At 44.7% G+C, this 22409-nt stretch overlaps 1 protein-coding gene across 4 annotated transcripts in view; it reads right to left on the bottom strand.

Moving 5' to 3' along the window:
- Positions 1-14404, bottom strand: part of LOC141955374 (ephrin type-B receptor 5) — a 101871-nt gene extending 87467 nt beyond the window's left edge. For all 4 annotated transcript variants that reach the window (XM_074895238.1, XM_074895219.1, XM_074895292.1 and 1 more), the window contains exons 1-2: positions 14002-14404; positions 2935-3016 (exon numbers count right to left, since the gene is read on the bottom strand). The gene's annotated coding sequence lies outside the window, so the exon portion shown is untranslated. The remainder of the gene's footprint in view (positions 1-2934; positions 3017-14001) is intronic.
- Between the last annotated feature and the right edge of the window lie 8005 nt (positions 14405-22409).

Genomic DNA, 22409 nt, shown 5'->3' with positions numbered 1-22409 from the left:
TAAAAGATGTTAATTTTTTGGTAAATATATTCTTACTGTCTTCATCTTTAATTTTGCTTTTGACTTTATGAGGGTTTTACACAGTAAGGAATATTTAGCATAAGCAGAAAATGCATGCTATTCGTATTTGTGGTAGCTAAATTTATGCTGTCCATTAGGAGATAGTGGCAGCACCGACAGTCAGTTAAAAGATTATGGTCCTCTTCAAAATGCCTGTATTTTGAAATTGCCTTTCAGTCATTGAGAGAAACTGACATTTCAAAACAAACTACAAAAAGAACTAATATTAAAACATCTTAATTTAAGTGATGCTCTTTTTATTAACATCTCTTCTGGCTTCAGGGAAGCAGCTTGGGTTTTCAGAGAATGTGCTTCATGATTTAAGGGTTAATTATAACTACTTTCTTCCATTTTAATCAGTTTCACAGCCTTGGGCTATCACAGAGATTGGTTCTCAAATTGTTGGCTGCATGCATCTGCAGACAGAGGCTACTTTTATTTTCAAAACTATTTAATTATTAGCATTATTTATCATAACTTTTTTTTTTTTTTTTTTTTTATTCCTGTTAAGAGATCGGGGAAAGAATGCTTCTTTGTAAAACAACAAGGCAGAAAAGCACTGAATCACTTTACTGACTTGTTAACTGTCCTGACCTTTCTGTCCAAAACAGATGCATTTGATTACCAGCTAGCTTCCATCTAATCATACCCCCACACCTATTGCAAACACAAGTTTTCAAGTTCATAAGGTTGCCCTAACAGAGGTCTGTAACATAACATATCCCCTGAATGGAAAGTGGGAATAAGAAATTATCTTCAGTCAAGCCAATTCCCTTACATTTTGCTGACTGCACCAACAGGCTATACAATACACAAGCTTTAGCCTCAACATGTAAATTAGAGTGTTTGATGTGGAAATATATGCACAAAACCAGGAAGCTGTGAGTGAGAGAGAAAATGGGTCAGAGAAGAGTTATACCGTACAGTTTTCATCTTTATATGACCACTGTTTGCCTAGATGGGAATTCTATCTGTTCCACCATTAGTTTGACCCTTATGTTCCCATTAGACACTAAAACACAACAAAATAAATACTCCACAGAACTGCACACCATCACTAAGGATAGTCTATCTATAATCATTTTTGCAGGTGTAACAAGTAGCTAGGAAGCTACCTTGGTAGCAATCTCTCAAGGCATCATGGTAAGAACACAGAGACAGGATCTCACCAGGGTCTCACTTTGACTTTTGGGATTCGAGTTGCCCAAAATGGGCTATTGTCTAGGAGCCAGCTGAGAGAGCAATGGGGCAGAAAAGGCAGCTTGAAGAAGAGAAGTGAGATCAAGGCTGCAGAGACACATGAGCTGAAAGAGAATCACTGGGTGGAACAATTACCTGAGCTCAGTGAAGCATCATAAGAAGCCCACGTGTAGCAAAATTGTGTTAGAGAGCCCCACCAAAAATTTGAACTTGCCACTGGCAAAGCCTGCAGAGCAGCCAATTGCATTCTCATGTCCTTCCCTCCTCTCCCATCCTGCATTTCCAGTTCGTTGTGCCACTAATACTTCAGCAGAACAGAAAAAGTCTTAAGCCAAATTGGCTACAGTAGAAAGATATTTCAGGCTCATAGCATCTCTTTCTAATGCATATTTGCATCATTTTTCATGCCAGAGATGAAAGAAGTAACGTATCTCAGAGCTTATCCTGCCTTCTCTGTCTCAAAGGCTTATTTATATTTCAGTGTGGATGCTGGGGCTCACTGCTCTTGTTATAGCCATGTCCAACTTTGAACTAAAGGATGAGACCTAAAATGGAGCAAGGACAACACATCACTTCATTTCCTTGGATACCAACCAGCCTTGGTTGTAACACAGCAGATCCAAGATATATTTTCTGTGAGGAAGGTAGTCCCTCCCCCCATTGCTGGTGAGACTGTAATAACAGAAACTAAATGAGGGGGATGGGCATCTTTATTTAGACAACATCTGGCCTACAGTTCCCAGTCAACTGCAGGATTTTTGTCTCTATATTCCTTTAAGCTTTCCTAGTTATATTTTTATAGCAACAGAGCTTCCATGATTCCCTACAATCTACTGAGACCCTTGGTGGAAGAAAACATGCCTTAATAATGAACCTGAAATCATCTACTTCAGGCAAGTAGGCAATTTACTTCAGACACATTGCCTAGGATCCTGTAAATAGTCAACCATATAGATACTATAGATACTCCAGAGGAACTTTTTCAGTCATTATTAAGCTAGTTCTTTTTAATAGCATGTCAAAAATTCCTTGTAGTTTCCTAATCACTGCTGTTGCTCATCACCGAGCTCCCGGTTCATCAGTGTGTAGCAGAGAAGTTCACACAGCCAAATACAAATAGCCCATATACACTTGCATTAGTGTCATAAAGTCAAGGATTTCAACACCACAGGTTCAGAGGTGCAAGAGAAAATACGATTAAAAATACTGAGATGATCCTGTATGATTGGGGGCAGGGGGGGAAAACAAGGCCTTTTTCAGAAGAATCATCTAAAAACCAATTTTAAAAGCACTTTCTGAGGTTTTAGGGCATATTCCCCCTTCCCACTCTGATTTCTACCTATGTAACTCTTTATAACACTATTAGATACAGCGGGCTGATACAGACTATCCGTCAAGAGAAGCAAGACAACAATTCAACAAGCCTGTCCTGATCCTTTCAATTAGACTTGTCCAATAGGTGTTATTTTACCAAAGAGAGAAAAACTTGCTTTAGCTTAATTGTTTTAAAGAATTGAACTTTTTTATTCTTACTCTTACAAATACTGATTTTCTTTACACCCTGCCACTGCACACATTCTTTTGGTGGTAATTCATTAGACATAATCAAAAGAATCTATTTAGGACACGATTTTTTAAGACAAGTAACTGGGATCTAGTCACTAATTTGATTACCTTAGTTGCAGGAACCTCAAGCTCTCTGAGACCATCCAAAGCCACTTCTAATTCAAGATGGGTAAAATTATCCATGAGAAACCTGCAATTGTCAACACGATTCTTCCAGTCAGCATTAGGAGAACTTTGAACTGAAACAAGGAGCACAAGTCATGCATCATTCCCATTTAAGAATTCCCATTCTCATGTCTTTCTGGTGCTCAGCCTGGGACCCTGAGCAAAAAGGTGCTACAGTAAGGCTCCAAAAGAAAACTAATTACTCTTCAGCTTCTAACTCCACATACATGTCCCAGCAGAAAACAACACCAAGACACATGTAAACTACAGAAAATTCCCTCTGTCAAGCCTCTATCTATCTGCTACATTTTAACAGATCGCTGATTTATGCTCAGGTCAGCACAATTTGTTATGAAGTCATGTTGCGCTGCACCTTTGCTGATTAGATACTGGAGGAGGAGGTGGCCATTAAGATCCTCTCTGCACTAGTAATTAAATGAACATTCCTCAACAGAACTATTTCATTCCTGATACCATGATGATGGTAGTGATAACCATCAGCATGGTGGCCCCTTTATGAAGAACACATGCTCCAAATGGGATTAGCTAACTCACTGAAAAGTGAAAACGCCAGTACATATTTGCATTCCCATTACTGCTGGAACCAGCTCAAAGCCTACTGACATTAGCAAGGGAAGGGACCATCTGGGAGACAACTTCAGACAAGCATCCCAATCCAGCTGTGCTTCCAGCAACTTCTTCCTGGCTCAAAACCAAAAAGGAATAATTTCAAACATCTTCCTGGTGCAGAAAGCATTTTACATTCTGCTTACTGGAATTAAACTGATCCTAGATGCTAGCAAAACAACATTTGGAAATTCAAAGTTTTATAAACAGTCCAATTTGAATTTCCAAATTGAAATTATTCAAAACCTGCCCAGAAACCTGCACAACAATATCCCTCTTGTGACATCCCTCCTCTTCTGAAAGAATAGTTAGGAAGATAAGAGAGTTCTGCCAAGGAACCCTACTTCCATTTGTGGACATCCTCAGGATCTGAAAGAACCTGCGGTAAGCCTGATGCTAAAGGCCTCCACACAGGCATCTGTATCCTACACACTGTCTCTGAAGTGGTCAGCAGGGCCAAATAGATTCATATCATGTGAGTGTTTCACCGTAAGTGGGAGAGAGATCAGGTCACTTAGAGAGCTTTGAAAGCTTTATAGTAACTTAGAGAAACATCTATATGCCAAAACTGAAATAAGTGACAAAGAGTCAGTCTCTGGCTTCTAGGGTTTAATTACATGATTTAGACACCTTGGATATTTTCCAAAGACATGGTACAGGGAAAAAAACTGCATTTGTAAACTGAAGAATCAGCAGAGGAATCATTTATTTGGCTAGCTTGAGGAGAAAAAAAAAGCTTGTCTGAAAATGAAGTCATATATGTTTCAGTATACAGGTCTGGGCTGGTGGGAATTTCCATCCTAAGGTGAACCAAGACCTTAAGACCTATAGCCATCATATGTAAGGCTGTATATTTCCAACAGGATAGGCTGTGTTCTTATAGTATCCTGCATCTTCTCTACTCCCAGGATGGCACTTTTTAAATTTTCTTTAAGTGCTGTTGTGTGCATACATGGGCACGCATGCGTATGGGAGCATGTGTGTGCATGTGAAATGTCTGATCAAAAATCTTTTTGACAAGCAAGCCCTGAGTAGCAGAATGCACAAGAGACTCTGGAGGCATGGAAAGTTGAAAACAGTGACTAAAGAGCTTGGCTTCTAAAACTGCTTCTTTTCTCAGAAGTGGTCTCAGGAACAACCTTCAAGTAGCACCTCCATGACAGGAGCATCAGCCTGATCCATGGTGACTTTTAAGAGGCAAGACAGCATATTCTGTATATAATATTGTGACAGTACCTCCATAAAGTACATACTTGTAATCTTTTTTAAATACCACATTTATTAATAGTACACTTAAAATAAAATACTATTCCTGGTGACAGAGGATTATTTCTTGAAAGCACAACACATGCTCTTGAGAAGAAAGTAGTTCTTCTCTTTGTTAAGATCTGTAAAAATCAAATGTGAGGAGGGTGACAATATGAAATGGCATTTTCTTCCTCTGCAGATTTGCTGCTCACATGTCAGAGTATCGTGGCTGACAGGAGACATTAAGGAGTTTTTATCCTTTCTCGGCTCTGTTTACATAGCACAGTTGGCACCACTCAAGACAGAGAGCTAGTCTGCTGCTGTAGAACACCTACAAAATTATTTACAAAAGCCATGTCAGTTATACTTGTGCATACCCTCTTAAGTCCATGGCACTACATGGTTGTCAGAGAGAGCGAACATGGAGAGGAGAGGGATGTCCAACCCAACTTAACAGGCAGAAGCTAAATGGTAAGGTTGCAAAGAGCTGGAAAACCACTGAATTTGTGGAGTCAGTAGATGGAGAAAGTACATTAACTGTATTGCTGAAAGATGATACAAAACTTGCTAACAAAATATAAATTCTCCTTTTTTTAATCAGCAAGATATAATAGTGTGTTGGTTTAAGCCCTGCCAGGACTGGAGACCACGTTGACGTTGTCCCTCCCCCACCCTTGGACACAAGTAGGGCACAAAACCCTGGTTAAAATAGGAAGAAATTTAATACAACAGTGTAATAAACAATCTGAACAACAACAGTAGCAATGATAACAACAATAAACAGTAATAACAGCAAACAAGACAAAAGATATACAGAGAAATACCGCAATGGTTACTGACAGCCCACTGTGTGCTTCCCGTCACCAAAGCCACAAAGGAAAAAGTTCCCACGCTACCTCGCCCGGACCTGACATCAGCATGGTATGAATAACCCGGCTGGAGATCCCTTCCCCCTCTCTCTCTGCTGGGGAAACTTAACCCTATCCTAGCTGAACCAGGACATAATCCACCCTTCATTCTATACCATCTGCATCATGTCCAGCTGCCATTTAGCAGTTAACAATAACAGAACAACAATTTACAAAGGCACAGCATAATTCCCACCCAGAATCAAGTCCTCCTGTGGTACACATTGGACCTCTCCATTGTCCTGCATCACCCACCAGGTACACCCAGGTCCTTGGGCAAAAGCAATCCCATGGATGGGTTTGCCTTTACCTTTGCCTGGCGCAGGACTAAACCAGACCATTTTTCCCAACATATTCCTCATGCGCACCACAGGGACTTTATCCCCGTCTACAGCATGTGGAGGTTTTGACTGAGCCGGGCCAGCTCGACTGGCAGATCCTCTTGTGTTGACTACCCAGGTGGCCTTTGCTAGATCCATGTCCCAGTCTTTAAAGGTCCCACCTCCCAGTGCTTTCAATGTGGTTTTTAACAGTCTATTGTAGCGCTCGATCTTCCCAGAGGCTGGTGCGTGGTAGGGGATATGGTAGACCCACTTGATGCCGTGTTCTTCTGCTCAGGCATTTATGAGGTTGTTTCGGAAGTGGGTTCTGCTGTCTGACTCAATTCTCTCTGGGGTTCCGTGTCACCACAGGACTTGGGTTTCAAGGCCCAGGATGGTGTTCTGGGTGGTGGCGTGGGGCGCTGGGTAAGTTTCCAGCCATCCAGTGGTTACTTCCACCATTGTGAGCACGTGGCGCTTCCTGTGGCGGGTCTGTGGCAGTGTGATGTAGTCGATCTGCCGGGCCTCTCCATATCTCTATTTCAGCCATCGCTCTCCATTTCGCTGGGGATTCACCCGCTTGGCATGTTTGATTGCAGCACACGTCTCACATCCGTGGATGATCTCTGCAATGGTGTCAATGGTGAGGTCCACCCCTCGATCTCAAGGCCACCTGTATGTTGCATCTCTACCTTGGTGATCTGAGGCCTCATGGGCCCACCGGGCTATGAACAATTCACCTTTGCGCTGCCAGTCCAAGTCCACCTGAGCCACTCTAATCTTAGCAGCTTGGTCTGCCTGCTGGTTGCGCCGATGTTCATCAGTGGCCCGACTCTTGGGTACGTGGGCATCCACATGGCGCACCTTCACAACGAGGTTTTCTACACGGGCTGCAATGTCCTGCCATACTTCAGCAGCCCAGATGGTTTTACCCTTACGTTGCCAGTTGTTCTGCTTCCATTGCTGCAACCATTTCCACAGGGTATTTAACACTGCCCACGAGTCGGTGTAGAGGTAGAGCCTTGGCTACTTTTCCCGCTCAGCAATAGCCAAAGCAAGCTGGATGGCTTTCACCTCTGTGAACTGGCTCAATTCACCCTGTCCCTCAGCAGCTTCAGTGACCTGTCGTGTGGGACTCCACACAGCAGCCTTCCATCGTCGATGTTTTCCCACAATGTGACAAGACCCATCAGTGAACAGGGCATATCGCTTCTCCTCATCTGGCAGCTTGTTATATGGTGGGGCCTCCTTAGCACGTGTCACCTCCTGTTCTGGTGACATCCCGGAATCTTTGCTCTCTGGCCAGTTCGTAATCACCTCTAGTATCCCTGGGTGGCTGAGGGTCCCTATTCGAGCCCATTGTGTTATCAACACAACCCATTTACTCCATGTGGCATCTGTTGCATGATGTGTGGAGGAAGCCTTTCCTTTGAACATCCGCCCCAGCACCGGCAGTCGGGGTGCCAGGAGGAGCTGTGTTTCAGTGCCGAACACTTCTGAGGCAGCCCGAACTCCTTTGTATGCTGCCAGTGTCTCCTTCTTAGTTGGTGTATAATTAGCTTCAGAGCCTTTGTATCCCCGGCTCCAAAAGCCTAGAGGTCGGCCTCGGGTTTCCCCAGGTGCTCTCTGCCAGAGGCTCCAGGTAGGGCCATTCTCCTCAGCTGCGGTGTAGGGCATGTTCTTAACCTCCTGCCCTTCCAGGACTGGCCCGAGGGCTACTGCTTGGGCAATCTCCCGCTTAATTTGTTCAAATTATTGTTGTTGCTCAGGGCCCCATTCAAAATCGTTCTTCTTATGGGTTACGTGGTAGAGAGGGCTCACAATCAGGCTGTAGTTCGGGATGTGCATCCTCCAGAACCCCAGAGCGCCCAGGAAAGACTGAGTCTCCTTTTTAGAGGTTGGTGGGGCCATGGCTGTTATCTTGTTTATTACCTCCATCGGGATGTGGTGACGCCCATCTTGCCATTTTATTCCTAGGAACTGAATTTCCCTTGCAGGCCCCTTAACTTTCTTTTGCTTAATGGCAAAGCTGGCCTTCAGGAGGATTTCAATTATCTTCTTTCCCTTCTCAAAGACTTCCTCGGCTCTGTTCCCCCATACAATGATGTCATCAATGTACTGCAGGTGTTCTGGAGCCCCACCTTTCTCCAGTGCAGTGTGGACCAGTCCAGGGCAAACGGTGGACCTGTGGTTCTACCCCTGGGGCAATCGGTTCCAGGTGTACTGGATGCCTTTCCAAGTGAACGCAAACTGTGGCCTGCACTCTGTCTCTATCGGAATGGAGAAGAATGCGTTAGCAATGTCAGTCATGGCGTACCACTTGGCTGCCTTTGACTCCAGTTCATACTGGAGCTCTAGCATGTCCGGCACTGCAGCACTCATTGCTGGCGTAACTTCATTCAGGCCACGGTAGTCCACAGTTAGCCTCCACTCGCCATTAGGCTTTCCCACTGGCCATATAGGGCTGTTGAAGGGTGAGTGAGTTTTGCAGATCACCTTCTGGCTTTCTAGTTGACAGATCAGCTGATGGATGGGGACCAGGGAATCTCAGTTGGTGTGGTACTGCCGCCGGTGCACCGTCCTGGTAGCAATCGGCACTCGCTGCTCCTCAACCTTAAGCTGCCCCACCACTGAGGGATCCTCTGAGAGGCTGGGTAAGGTGGACAACTGTTCAACCTCCTCCAGGGCAGCTACACCAAAAGCCCACCGGTACCCTTTTGGGTCTTTGAAGTACCCTCTCCTGAGATAGTCAATGCCCAGGATGCACGGGGCATCTGGGCCAGTCACAATGGGGTGCTTATGCCAGTCCTTCCCAGTCAGGCTCACTTCAGCTTCCAATAGGGTCAGCTGTTGGGATCCCCCTGTCACTCCGGAGATGCAGATGGATTCAACCCCACTGTAGCTCAATGGCATCAGGGTTCACTGTGCGCCAGTGTCCACCAAAGCCTGATATTCTTGTGGGTCTGATGTGCCAGGCCATCGGATCCACACTGTCCAGTAAATCCGATTATCCCTTTCCTCCACCTGGCTGGAGGTAGGACCCCTCTAATCCTGCTCAGCATCACTCACTTCTTGTAAGAATGATTTACTGGTCCCCTCAAGAGTGTCAGACATAACGTTGGCCATTCTATTCTGTCTGGGGGATTTCTGACTGGACACTTGAGCTGCGCTTTTCTTGGAGGACTCCTCTTTCGTGATAGTCTTCTCTTTCAGCTGCTCTACTGGTGCAGCTAGGGCGGCAGTGGGCTGTCCATCCCACCTCCTCATGTTTTCTCCATGGTGGCGGAGGAAAAACCACAGGGTGCCTCATGGTGTGTGCCTTCTGCTGCCTTTCTCTTGGGTGGGGAAACGTTTACTTCTAATGGCTGAGACATCAGCCCGTGCAGGTGGAATGTAGAACATGTCCTCTTCCATTTTCTGGACCCTCTGAGACAGTTCCTCCACAGCTGAGACTCCAGAATGTTGAGATGAAGGGAGATTTCCCTCATATTGCCACAGTTGGCCAACCACTCCATCCACTGTTGTGAGTCTGTGTGTCTGTCCACCAGGACACTATTGCCAATGCTTTCGAGTGTGCTTCTGGTGCGCTCTTCAGGAACTTTCGCCACATCAGGTGTGTGCAAGGGGCCTGATCTGGGTCCATGGGTGACTGCTCATCATTCAGATCACCATAGATCATCTCAAACACAGCCAGTTCCCTGAGATTCTGAATGCCTGTCTCAATTTTGGTCCATTTGCTTAGCTGACATAGGATATCATCCTTGTAGGGGTATCTTTCCTTACACTGAGCAGGGGTCGCTTCCAAAGGCTGAGGGTTTGAGTCTGTTTGCCTATTTCCCTATCAATGCCAGTATCCTTGGCCAAAGATCCCAGCTGCTTGGCCTCTTTCCCCTCCATTTCAAAAGCACTAGCTCCATTGTCCCAGCATCAGAGCAGCCAGGTGCAAATCTACTCGCCTCCCAGGCAGAGCATATCCCAGTTGCATATCTCACAACTCAGTCGGGGATAGAGATCAGACGATTACCACTGGCCTTCCTCCTGTTCTTGTGCTGGGCCTGGCTCATCCCCATCCCCCACTTTGCGAACTGACTTTCTGGTATATTTTGTTTTCTATATCGGGGCAACTGATACCGGCACCGGCTGGCTCTCTGGCTCAGTCACTGTGCTGGTGGAGGCAACTGAGACTGGCTCTGCCTGTCCCCCTGGCCAAGATACTGTACCAGTAAGTTCACTCTTAGATTCTGTAGCCTTTTCTCCCCCTGGAGGTCAGTGACTGGTATTAAAAAGGATATGGTAGGCATGGGCAAGTCCCCAATACATTGCAGCGAGTTGTGTCTCCTGGGTTTTGCCAGATGGGTAACACACCCTTTCTAAGCACTCCATCAGCTTATCAGGGCTCTGCATTCATTTGGGAGTGAAATTCCAAAGCATTGGAGGTGACCACTGACTCAGGCCTTTGCCCATCTTTTCCCACATACCTTGCCACTCACTATTATCTGATCTCGGGGCAGGTTTCCAGGCACTGCTATTGTTAGAGAAGTGCCGCATGGCCCAAAACAAGATCTGTCAGGCATTCAGAAAGCATTGTGCCCCAAATACACTGGCCTGAATGCCCCAAGGATAATTGAAACTCTCAAAAACCGAGAGGATCTCTTCCCCTGGCTCACCCATAGAGGGGGTGAGACCCCTATCAAAAGCCCAGGCAGCAAACAGGTACCAGCCCGCCCCCACAGACAGCGATACAAACACATTAGAAGCAGTCAGTAGCCAGTAGAGAACAATAAGACCCTTTACACATTTTCCACCGACAACAAACACCAGCACTAGGATCATACACTGGATATAAGGATTAATCCAGCCCCACCACGCAAGCAAGTGGGCCAGCATTGCAAATATTTTCTTATCAAACAAATACAAATACAAACAGAAAAATTACACCTAACAGATTGCTCTAACACACTCTGGTCAGGGTCTGTCCCTTTTTGATTCTTATTTCAACCCTCTTGTGCCCCACGTTGGTGCGCCAAAAAAGGCTGTGTTGGTTTAAGCCCTGCTGGCACCGGAGACCACATTGACGTTGTCCCTCCCCCACCCTTGGACACAAGTAGGGCACAAACCCCTGGTTAAAATAGGAATAAATTTAATACAACAGTGTGATAAACAATCTGAACAACAACAGTAGCAATGATAACAACAATAAACAGTAATAACAGCAAACAAGACAAAAGATATACAGAGAAATACCATAATGGTTACGGACAGCCCGCTGTGTGCTTCCCGTCACCAAAGCCACAAAGGAAAAAGTTCCCTTGCTCCCCCGCCCTGACCTAACATCAGCATGGTATGAATAACCCGGCTGGAGATCCCTTCCACCTCTCTGCTGGGGAAACTTAACCCTATCCTAGCTGAACCAGGACAAATGGTAATATAATATTGAGGCAGGTTTAAGAAAAAGCATAAGCGAAAATAATGACAAACTATAGGATGCTTATCAGTTTCCTCTTAAAGCTTAAATCAGCTTTTATCTTCATAGAAATGAGTCTTTAAATGTACAACTTTAAATGTGCTCTAAAAATACTTTGCACTCATCTGTAGGGACTTTACAAGAACCTTCCACACAGGCCATGCTGAGGGATAATGCATGGATACCAAGGAAAAGCAGGTTTTAGGGGGAGAAGACCTGGAGAGGGAAGCATTCCTGAACCAGAGGAAGAGCATGTATAAATCTCATAATAGCGCAGGTATCCAGGGAAGAAGAGTGGACCACAAAACAATTCTATCTTAATGGAGGCACAGAGGGTAAAGGATGAGAAACTATAATGATCTCATACATGATTCTCTGCATATGGCACGTGCAGGAGCAAAAGGGGGAAGGGGAAGACATCTGTACCTGGGCACAAAAAGGAATGTACACAGTGAATATATACAGGCAGAAAGAAGACAATTCTCAATGGTCTGAGGGATCAGCTCTCTGTCAAGCACATCTGCTGGCAGCCTATGAGAGCATGCTGGAGAATAAGCAGCTGTCTCCTTGGAGCCACCAGCTGCCTCTCCCCCTAAAAGCATTAACACTGTGTCGTGGGTCAGCCTTCAAGTCAAATATATAATAGAAGGTGAAGACAGTAGCAGCCTTGGGCAAAAGAAAAGAGAGGAGACATCTATCCCCCAACCCCCTTCAAAAACAGTCTCTATAACCCAAGCTGTTCTTGCCACAGCTAACAGCTTGGAAGAGCTGAGAACCTCAGAACAAAGCAAGAAAACATGCTTTTCTGCAGGGTTTCAGTGACTAAATTAGAGAGGATACAATCCTGCTTCATACAAGATCCAATACCCCAAAGTAATGGTATTTCCAAGTATCAAAACACATGGCCATACAAACAATTCCGTGCAGCTCAGTGCAAGCACAAGAAAGTTAAATAGGACAGAACTCAGGAGACAAGAAAAAATATTTAGTGGTTAGAGGGGCACCCATACATGTCAAGGAATTAAACACTGCACACATGTAATTTGGCTAAGAGGACACACATACATAAGGCAGTAAAGGAAAGGATGAAATTACATGCAGTTTTCTGAGGATTGCCAAAACACTAGCAAAATAAACTGAAGTGGTGCAAGGTGTTGAATTTAGAGAATTAACTTCTAGAGAAAAACTGATATTATTTTCAGCACAGAGATCAGGTATCATCAAAGAAAAGAGATTATTAGATTGTGGATTATCTCTTTCCTTCTCCCAAACAAACTTCATCATCGGAATTATTTCAAACTGGGAATGAAGGAAGACTTCAAAATAGTCACTACATCTTGTGGCTTGGGGCATGTGGATCTGATGTGACTAAACAAGAGGTGCACCCATGTCCAGTTTCCATGCTTCTGATTAGAACCTACATAACAAGGTAGAGGGGAGTCTCCCTTGTTCATTCCAGCTGAGGTGCAGATCTGTCTCTTCAACAGATGTGTCCAGTGGCAGCTACTCTTCCCAGTGTCCTGACCTTATTGCTTCTATTTGCCCTCTCACTCTCCTTCCTCATCTATCTGCCTGACTTGATATCACTGCTAACGAAGGGTGACCCTTGGGATATATGCTTCCCCATCTTTACTCTTATTTCTAGAACTGGTAGGGAAGGCAGGTGATATTCACTCATCTTCCCAACTGAATGAGCATGGTAACGGCAAGAGAAGTTGCAGAGTAAGTGAAATCATCTCAGTGGATCCATGAAAGCCACATTTAAAATTACCCATCACAACAGCCCCTCCCACATTCACAGATTTATTTAGCACGAGTAGTAGTAACTTGCATCATCTCCTTGAAAAACAGATTAACATGGCTTTTCCCTGCCACAAGCACTCACACAGCCATCTGTCTCCCACGACAGCATTAAACAACCCTACCCACAGAGAAGGCCACAAAGCCTTCCTTGTATCCCTCCACAAGAACCAGGAACCTACAACTGCACACATCTACCCCAGCCTTCCTGCTTCAGAGACTTCAAAGGCATCGTTTAACTATGGCTCTTCGAGGAGCTAAAGGGAAACAACAGGCATAGGAGCAGACCAAACACACCGTGTATGTGTGGGAGATAGACGGTTTGGATAGTGGTTTCCGTGAGCAGGGCAACTGTGACCCGATTTCACGCAGCTTTTCTCTCCCTGTCTGTACACAGAACCTAGCAAGAGAGGTGCACTCGGGGCAGGGTCTGTCTGGGCGCTCCGCGACACCAGGAAGGAAGAAAAACCCCACAACATCAGGAGTTTTAATCCCTTCCAGAAGCAGTACTCGTTTGTTCTGTGTCTTCCCCCCGCCCCGGCTGGCAGACACCGGACAATATGCTTGACCCTGGCTCCCTTTCTCAGATCTCGGCCGGGCTCAATACGCCCTTCCTCGCCGGCCCGCTCTCCCGCCACAATACCTTTTGCAGGAGTTCAGCAACACCTCCTTCACTTCCCAGCATTACTCAAACAGTTTTCGTGGGAGCCCTTCCCGCTAGAGACGACCGGCCCACCGGCATCAGAAAAGTTGGACAAAGACCATTTTCGCCGCCCAAGTTACGCAATCTTCACGAGTCAGCGCCAGGTCCCTCCTCGCTCTGCACACACTGCCGCTTCGTCCCCCGGCCCCGGTAGCAGCCCTTAGCCCTTGATTGATGCCTTCAACTAGTCAGATGCTTGCGAGCAGTGCCGATCCTTGCGCTTCTCTCCAGGCTTTCTCTGGGAACGCTTTTTTCCCTGCTCTCCTCTCCCCGAATCCCTTTCCTACAGGAGTCTCTTTCTTCCTCCCGCTTCCTAGGATCTGCCTTATCCCTTTCTCCTGGGTCCTCTCTCTCGCTTTCTCTCCCTCCTCCCTCCCCTCCTCGCCTTGCCCCTCCCCCTCCTCCTTCCCCCCCCTCCTCCGACCTACTTTCCTTTGCAGAGGCCCAGCCGAGCGCGGCGGCAAAGGGAGGAGGCGGCGGCAGCCACTCCTGTCCCTTTCGCGGCGGTCGCCACCTTCTCTCCCACCCCCGCCGGCTCCCTCCCTCTCCATCGCCTCTAGCCAGCACCCCCTCCGCTGGCTGCCGCATGCCCGCCCTCCTCCCACCGCCTCTGCTCGAGGCGGGCCGGCGGGCGGCACTGGGTTTTGATCCTCGGTTGAAGTCTTGGCTGCTCAGGCTCCCTCCCGCTTCCCCCACCCCAGCGTCCTTCTGAGGGTGATTTTCCGAGTGGGTCTTGCGTGGCCGCGGGCTCGGAGAGGCGGGCCTTGCTGCGGTCGGGCTTTCGGGGGGGATGCCTGAGTGGGCTGAAGGTATGCGTGCCCTGCGAGGTTCGTCCCAGAAGGTACCATGTGGCAGGACAGAAGTAACAACATCAATTCCCGAATTCAGTCCCTCTTGGCATTGTGGAAATCCTTGTCGCTGTCTGGCATTGGCTGCTGTTCTGTGGTAACCTAGCTTAAAGTTAGCACTTCAGTGCTGACTTGCACTCCACTTCCAAATGCTCAAGGTCAGATGTGTGCCCAGGTGGCCAAGGCCAATGGCATCCTGGCCTGTATCAGCAATAGCGTGGGCCAGCAGGGACAGGGAAGGGATCTGACCCCTGTACTCAGCACTGGTGAGGCCGCACCTCGATGAGTGGCTTCAGTTTTGGGCCCCTCACTCCAAAAAGGCCATTGGATGACTCGAGCGTGTCCAGAGAAGGGCAACGGAGCTGGTGCAGGGTCTGGAGCACAGGTCTGATGGGGAGTGGCTGAGGGAACTGGGGAGTTTAGTCTGGAGAAGAGGAGGCTGAGGGGAGATCTCATCACCCTCTACAACTCCCTGAAAGGACGGTGCAGAGAGGGGGGATGAGTCTCTTGAACCAAGGAACAAGTGCCAGGCCAAGAGGGAATGGCCTCAAGCTGCGCCAGGGCAGGGTTAGACTGGCTCTTAGTAAGTATTTCTTTGCAGAAGGGGTTGTTGGGCGTTGGAATGGGCTGCCCAGGGCAGTGGTGGAGTCCCCATCCCTGGAAGGGTTGAAGAGTCATGTTGACCCAGCGTGAGGGATCTAGTGGAGCTGGGAACGGTCAGTGTGAGGTTAATAGTTGGACTGGATGATCTTCAAGGTCTTTTCCAACATAGATGATTCTGTGATTCTGTGAAATGTCACAGAGGTCTAGCTGCTCCTTGATTCTAAGTACTAACAAACCTCAACTCAATCAGCAGTGGTGTGGATGAATCTGCTAGGGTTCCTTACTCTCCCAAAGGAGAACCTCTGCTTCCAATGTAGAAAGAGAAGACTGGAAACATCTTTCTGGGTCACTCCTATCAGCTGCTAGTGCAAGAACAAGGGTCCACCTACTCAATCTACAAATGTCACAGGGCTGAATATGCAGAAATGCTAGAGGATGAGGCACGCTGCATAACCCTCTAATTGTACCTACTGTTCAGGGAGTTACACAGACAAATGGCAGAAAGTGAGGGTGCAGAAAGGGAAAGAAAGGTCTCAAACAAATGAATTTCTGACAATTATTAAGACTAAACTGTGATGTGATATATGAAAGCTTTGCTTGGTGTTTGCTTCATTTGTTTCTCAAGGACTCCTGCCTCCTCAAGGTCCCTTTGTTTAGGTAAGATTGAACCGCTCATTAGGCTCCCTATGTAAATCAGTGACAGCAGACTCAAGGCCTTCAGTGGACACTTGGGCAACTCCTAGAATGGGAAAACTAAGATAAGGGGGAGCTTGAACAAAGAGACACAGAGACCCTATTATAGGCAGTATGATTCTGCTGATTTAGGAAGGAGGCACCTGGACTTTACTTCACAGCATACACTCTGGAAAGAAGGTCAACTAGAAAACACTGTGAAGAAGACTACTTACTTCTTCCCTTGACCACCAAAGACCCTCACCCTATTTTCACTATGTGTGCTCGGATTATGTAAATGAATTCCAGGAACTCATTATCATAAGACACCCCTTTCTAGGAAATCTTATGAATATGTATGATTTGTGTGTATGTAAACTGGTGTCCCTTGCTAATTATTGGGAGGGGCGCCCTTATGGTGGAGAATCCCCAGGGCGACCCCAGGGCTGCTAATAAAGAACATCTGCTTAACAGTAAAAACTTTACTGCTGAGTCAATGGCTTTGTTTCAGTGCTGTGATCTACCCTGTAAGTGAAGTGGGCCCATTAGGTCTGAATGAAAAATATATCAAAACTCAGTGGCTTACAATTCACAAATACTTCTGTGATAACACTAATAAAAATTTTGGACTTCTGCTACCAAAGTAACTTCCTTTGGTTTGAAGTACGAGCTTCACATTACAGACAATATAAAGCGTCCGTGATTCCCTTCAGTGTAAAACACTGGTACACATACAATAGTACAAATGCATATTAGACATCCCACTGCATCATAAAATACATAAATTCCTGCTTAAAACAAGTAATATCAAGCAGATAGTGCCACATCTCAGAGGTGAAAAAGCTAGGACTAGTTGCCACTCAGCACAGCCTTTTCTAGTTCTGTCTATAAGCAGAATAACACAAATACCTACCTCTTCCCAGACAGCATAGTTTCTTTCTTAATCCTCTCTGTGGGGGTTTCTAGACACCAATTACAACAGACTTCTTTCCTACCACCCCCCCCACCCCCCCCAGCCTGATTCTAAAGTAAATTGACTTCAGGAGAAATTGCAGGTACTCAGCTACACATGGAATCTTACTCAGTTCGGTAGTAAACTTTTGCACCTTTTCCTTTCTTCCTTGTTTTAGTATTATAAGGAGCATCTGGCCCCTAGAAAGGAGCAGTGGGACTATACTATTGTACCGGTGTTGAGAAAGAAGTTAACTAGCTGCTTTGTTCAGTAGCTTCAGAAACACAACCTCCCCTTTATGGTAATGGAGTATTCCCCCCAAAGCCTCATCCTCCTCCCTGTGGAATGAAAGCCAAGCATGAGCGAGCTGCTACTCTGAATGGAGAAGTTTGGGAAAAGTTTCTGTGCTACAGGGAGGCACTCGCGCACATGCAACATCCAAACTCTGTTTAAAATCTCATTTGGTGGAAGGTAAGATGGAAGTCAATTGTTTACTATGGATTAATTTTAAGGTACTGGTTAAATGTTCTTTCTTCAGTGCTGCAACATTTTGTAGCATATGTATCTGTACTTTCAACAGGTTTTCCAGTTTCTGAATCTTTCCTCCGCGAGGCAGATTGTCTCATCATACCAGAAAAACTCACCCCTCTCAAGGTGTAAACAATCACAGCCCAGAAATGACAGAAACAGGGAAACAAACTACCCTGGATGGATCAGATTCTCAGGTCAATTTTAAATGTGACAAAGCCACCATACCTTATGCAACAGTGTGGCTGCATGATATAGAGCAATGGTCTCCAAAGCGGGGTGCATGCACCCAAATGGGTGTGTGAGATGACCCATTAAGGTGCAGGAAGAAAATATTAGAACTTCGGTAGTACATTTATATAATTTGCAAATAAGTAAATATACGTATATTGGGGGTGTATGTTAATGTTTATTACCAGTAGGAGTACATGATCAAAAAAGCCTAGAGACCACTGATACAGACAAGCATGTGCTCCAGCTTACATAGGCACAGAATTCCACGCGATAGTGAGTTGTAAATATCCAGACACAAACAGATCTCATAATATTTAAAGTAAAAAAAGAAGGTGCAGTTATTAAAACAATGGTTGGAATAGCAAAGCAGAATCCATTTCGTAAATAATCTCCTCACTGTGTGAAACATGTTAGGTCTTGAAAAGAGTTGGAATGTGCAGGGCACGCCACACAAACTAAAGAGAAGAAAACCTCCCATGAGAGAATAGCTGAGGAGGATAAAAGGGAGGGGTGAGGCTAAGACAAGGGGAATAGTTTCAAAGGAAAAAAAGAAAAACGAGGGTAAGAGTGAGAGAGGTGGGTAAAGAAAGCAAGATACACACAGATCAACTATGAAAGACAAGGAGAGAAAGGGAGAAGCTGGGAATAGCAAATAGAATAGCAGGCAGAGGAAAGTGTAAGAAGGGTACTTATGATACATGAAAAGACATGTTTTACGAGTAATTTTGAAGCAGAACTATTTTCAGTGGAGAAAATCTTCAAGAAGATTTTTTCAAGACCAAATTTATCACTTCAGAAGTCCAAAATAGCACATTTTCTTTTCTAGATTTCTGAAAAATAATAATACAGGTAAGTAAATTAAAACCTTATAATACCCTTCTGGATACCATATATTATGGCCCTGTCTTGTTTGTTGATGTGTTTGGTGAAGCAAAAAGGTATTTTCTCCCTAAGAAAGCCCAGCATAGAAAGAGGAGAAGCTTATAGAAAATTTATAAAAGATAAAAGAATCTAGGGAAGCTCAGAAATGTAAGAGAACTGAGGGGTAGCCCAAGATGGAGTGTGAAAGACCAGACCTTGCAGCTTCACAGTCTCTGCACTGATTCTCGCTAGACATTATTATAGAGTCATGTGCTTTTTTTGTTTGTTTTTTAATCTTTATCACAATGAGATTTTCTACAATGAGTTTCAGTTCTCCCTCGAAATAAGCAGTGTTTCTCCTTACAGAGCAGACTTGTTCTCTGCTTTGTTCCTTCTCAGCCATCACTCACTTCTGCTTAGAGCACTGTTTCCTGAGCTTTAATGGAAATAAATCTAAACCAGAGAGGGGAAGAACCCAAACCTACATTAGCTGAATGTGCACTCACCTGTATTTTTAATGACTATTGTTCTTAAGTATGTGTATCAGTTATTATGAAAATTCCCTTCCTTAACTATTATATCAGCCATTCTTTATAGTAATGACGGTGTATTAACCTTATAATATATATATTAGTTCACATGGTATGCTCTATTGTCATGAGGTAGTGAAATTTTACCGAAGGTGTTAGTATTGTTTCTTCTTAAGTAAAATAAACAAAGGACAGCCTGGTCTTGAAAATAAAGACTTTGCTTCTTGGAAGCTTGCTTTGTCCATGAAGGATAAAGGATACCCCTGGACAACCAAGATAATGCCAGCATCCTAGCCCATGGCTTTGAAACCCCAGCATCCTAGCCCATGTTTCTGAAACCCTTTCAGCATCACCTGGCATCACAGATAAGTAACTATAGCATGACTGTCTCTAGGGATGTCTGGATCAATAGACAAGCAGCATCAATGCTGCAAAAATATTATTGCTTTGAAGCGTTTTATTATGATTAGTAATCAGTAAGAGAGTGATTAGTCAAATCATGTAGTACTTGAATGTTTGAAGGGTATAAGAATTGTGTGTAAAGCCATATACAGGTTGCCTCAATTTGACCGAGACTCCTCATGCACATTAATTAATATTTACTCCTGTAATTCTATACTTTGCATATTAACCTCTCTCCTCGGTTGGCATGGGACAGTTGCAAATTTTTATGATAGTCTCAAAAACAAAGCTGCTGCTAGACTTGTGCCAGTTCACTGGAGCTACAATCTAAATGTCTGGTTGTCTATCTGTTTTCTAGCAGTCTGCCTATACGATCCAAGCATTCTGACACACTCATCACACAGATTGGGTGCTAGTGTTTGTAAAGCCCAGAAGGAAATCCAGTAATTTATGCTGTAGACCAGGATTTGGGCAACATTTAAAAGGAGAAGTAGCTGCCTGGGAATCCATGTCTGGTTTTACAGTAAGCCTAGTTCCATGTTCCATGGGACTGGGCACTTTGGGTATATGTAGTTAATTCTGTGTAGACCTGTAATCCCGCTGGATGAGTTCAATACTTGCTGCTAGATTTTACCTGAATGCTCAGGCCTAGTAAATTGATTTGAAGCTTACCGGGACATGAGACACTACAGGGTTTTTGAAGCTGTCAAAGGGGGAAGAAATAAAATTCATGAGCCCTACAGCCATGGCTCAGGAACAGAAATGTGCAGCCATAAGTGAGAGATGTATATTTATCTTGCACATGTTGTTGCTAAAGTCGTATGAACTCCCTGAAAACTATGCAGGTATAGTTTTATCTCTTATAAAGGTGTATATATCTCTTGCAATCTTCTCTGTATTCTATCAAGAACCTTAGACTAGCCTATTCCATCTGCTGATCTGTGTTGATCCATGTTCCAGGCTTCACTCATTTCCTTTGGACGTGTGCTGTGACCCCAGTTCTTGACCAAGCATGAGATTTCCAATTTCTGCTGGATTTGTGAAAGGTTTCTAATTTCTGCTGGATTTGAGAACAAGAGGAACTGCACACTCTTGTTGGAATAGTGTAGACAAAGTACCACTGTACCTTTTTCAGTATTGTCTGTTTGAATTGGTAGGAAGAGTGGCTCAAATATACTGCGATTATTCCAGTGTTTTGTTGCTTAGTAAGAGTGGAAGTATTCCATCCTTAGAGCAGATCTGTGCTAGATTCAGGTCACTGTTGCTTAACTGAAGAATGACTCCAGAAAGCTGCATAAGATCTCATAAAGCTCTGCTTTCTGTTGTATGCTTATGTTCAAGTGGAAAAACAGTACTAAATTGCATAGATGAGAAGGGAAGTTACATTACTCTGTGCCCTGGGATTTAAGCAAAATTGCCCTGATAAAAATATTCCATAACATACAAATTATTCTTGGAAGCTCCGTAGAAAAATAAGGACAGTAAATTACTGGAGTTGAAGGGCAGCGTGGTGAAGGTTAAACACTCTCAAGAAGCTGAAAGGAAATGGAGTGGAGGTTTCTGTAAGAGATTGTAAAGTACCAACGGACTTTCTCTTTGGCTCCCAAACTGGGAAGCTTGCGCCACCCTGCGTCAAGGTACAGGATCTCTGAGCCTGCTCAAGGTTACAATAAGGGGTTATATAAATGACTGTAGTTTCAGTTTAGCTCTTGGCTGAAAAATGAGTAGGAAAGGAGAACTACAAATTTAAATTGGATTGGAATAAAATTATTTCTTTTCTTTCTTGGAGAAAAAAAGAACGTGGGAAGTGTTAAAATAGTTAATTTTGTTAGCATGAATTACTCCATTTAACTTATTTCAGGATCTCTTCAGAGAAGAAAAGGAATGGCTAGATACGTAAAGCTGCTGGCAGAAGAAGTGTTTCATGAGCAGAACAAGTCTGTAGCCTGGAAGTTCCCGGGTCCCAGTCTGTAGCCTGTGTGCCAGTTTCTTTCCCAGGGAGTGCTTAATTACTTGTAAGACAGGAAACATCTCAACAGGACAAGTGAATTTCTCCCTTCACTCATTCCATCTCCCCTACACAGACTGGCATACTCAGGAACCTGGTGGTGAAAACATGTTTGTAGAAAACAGTTTAAAATCACTGTAGTGCAAAATGGCAAATGCTTCTAAGGCTGTGGTCCCACAGACATTTGAACCCTGCAAGAATACAAGCCTCTACTGAGAGAGACATCCTTACTCGCTCTTTTCTCTGCCCTGAGCTGTATGTCCTCATCACCTTCCCATTTGTGCAGTGACCTGGATCAATGAACTGATGTGGCCGAAAAATAATTCAGCAAAAATGATATGTAAAATTTTGGAGTATGTGTGGGAGTCTTTATGGAGCTGTATAAATGCTCAGCTAGAATATGGATGGGAAGGCAGAGGATGTGCAGCTTGGGGAGGAACAGGGAAAACTGATCCTTTTAGCAGCAACATAGTTGATGTACATTTAAAGTCCCCAGAGCATGAGGCCTTTAATACTGAATATTACATAATAGGGATGGGTTTTCACTACTCCTTGCTCTTGCAGTCTGCAACTGAAACTGTTCTTTTCCCACCAAAAACAAAGAAAAAGAAATAAAAGAAAAACTCAAAGAAAATCCTTCAGAATCTACGCTAGAGACTAAAGATAAACTTGAAAATGTCTCCAGAAATTGTTGAAATGCCATTGTTCAG

This window comes from Athene noctua, chromosome 1 (assembly GCF_965140245.1).
Source record: "Athene noctua chromosome 1, bAthNoc1.hap1.1, whole genome shotgun sequence".
NCBI classification, from domain to species: domain Eukaryota; kingdom Metazoa; phylum Chordata; class Aves; order Strigiformes; family Strigidae; genus Athene; species Athene noctua.
Note: the sequence above shows the minus strand (reverse complement) of the source record. Positions and strands in the feature narration are given on the sequence as shown.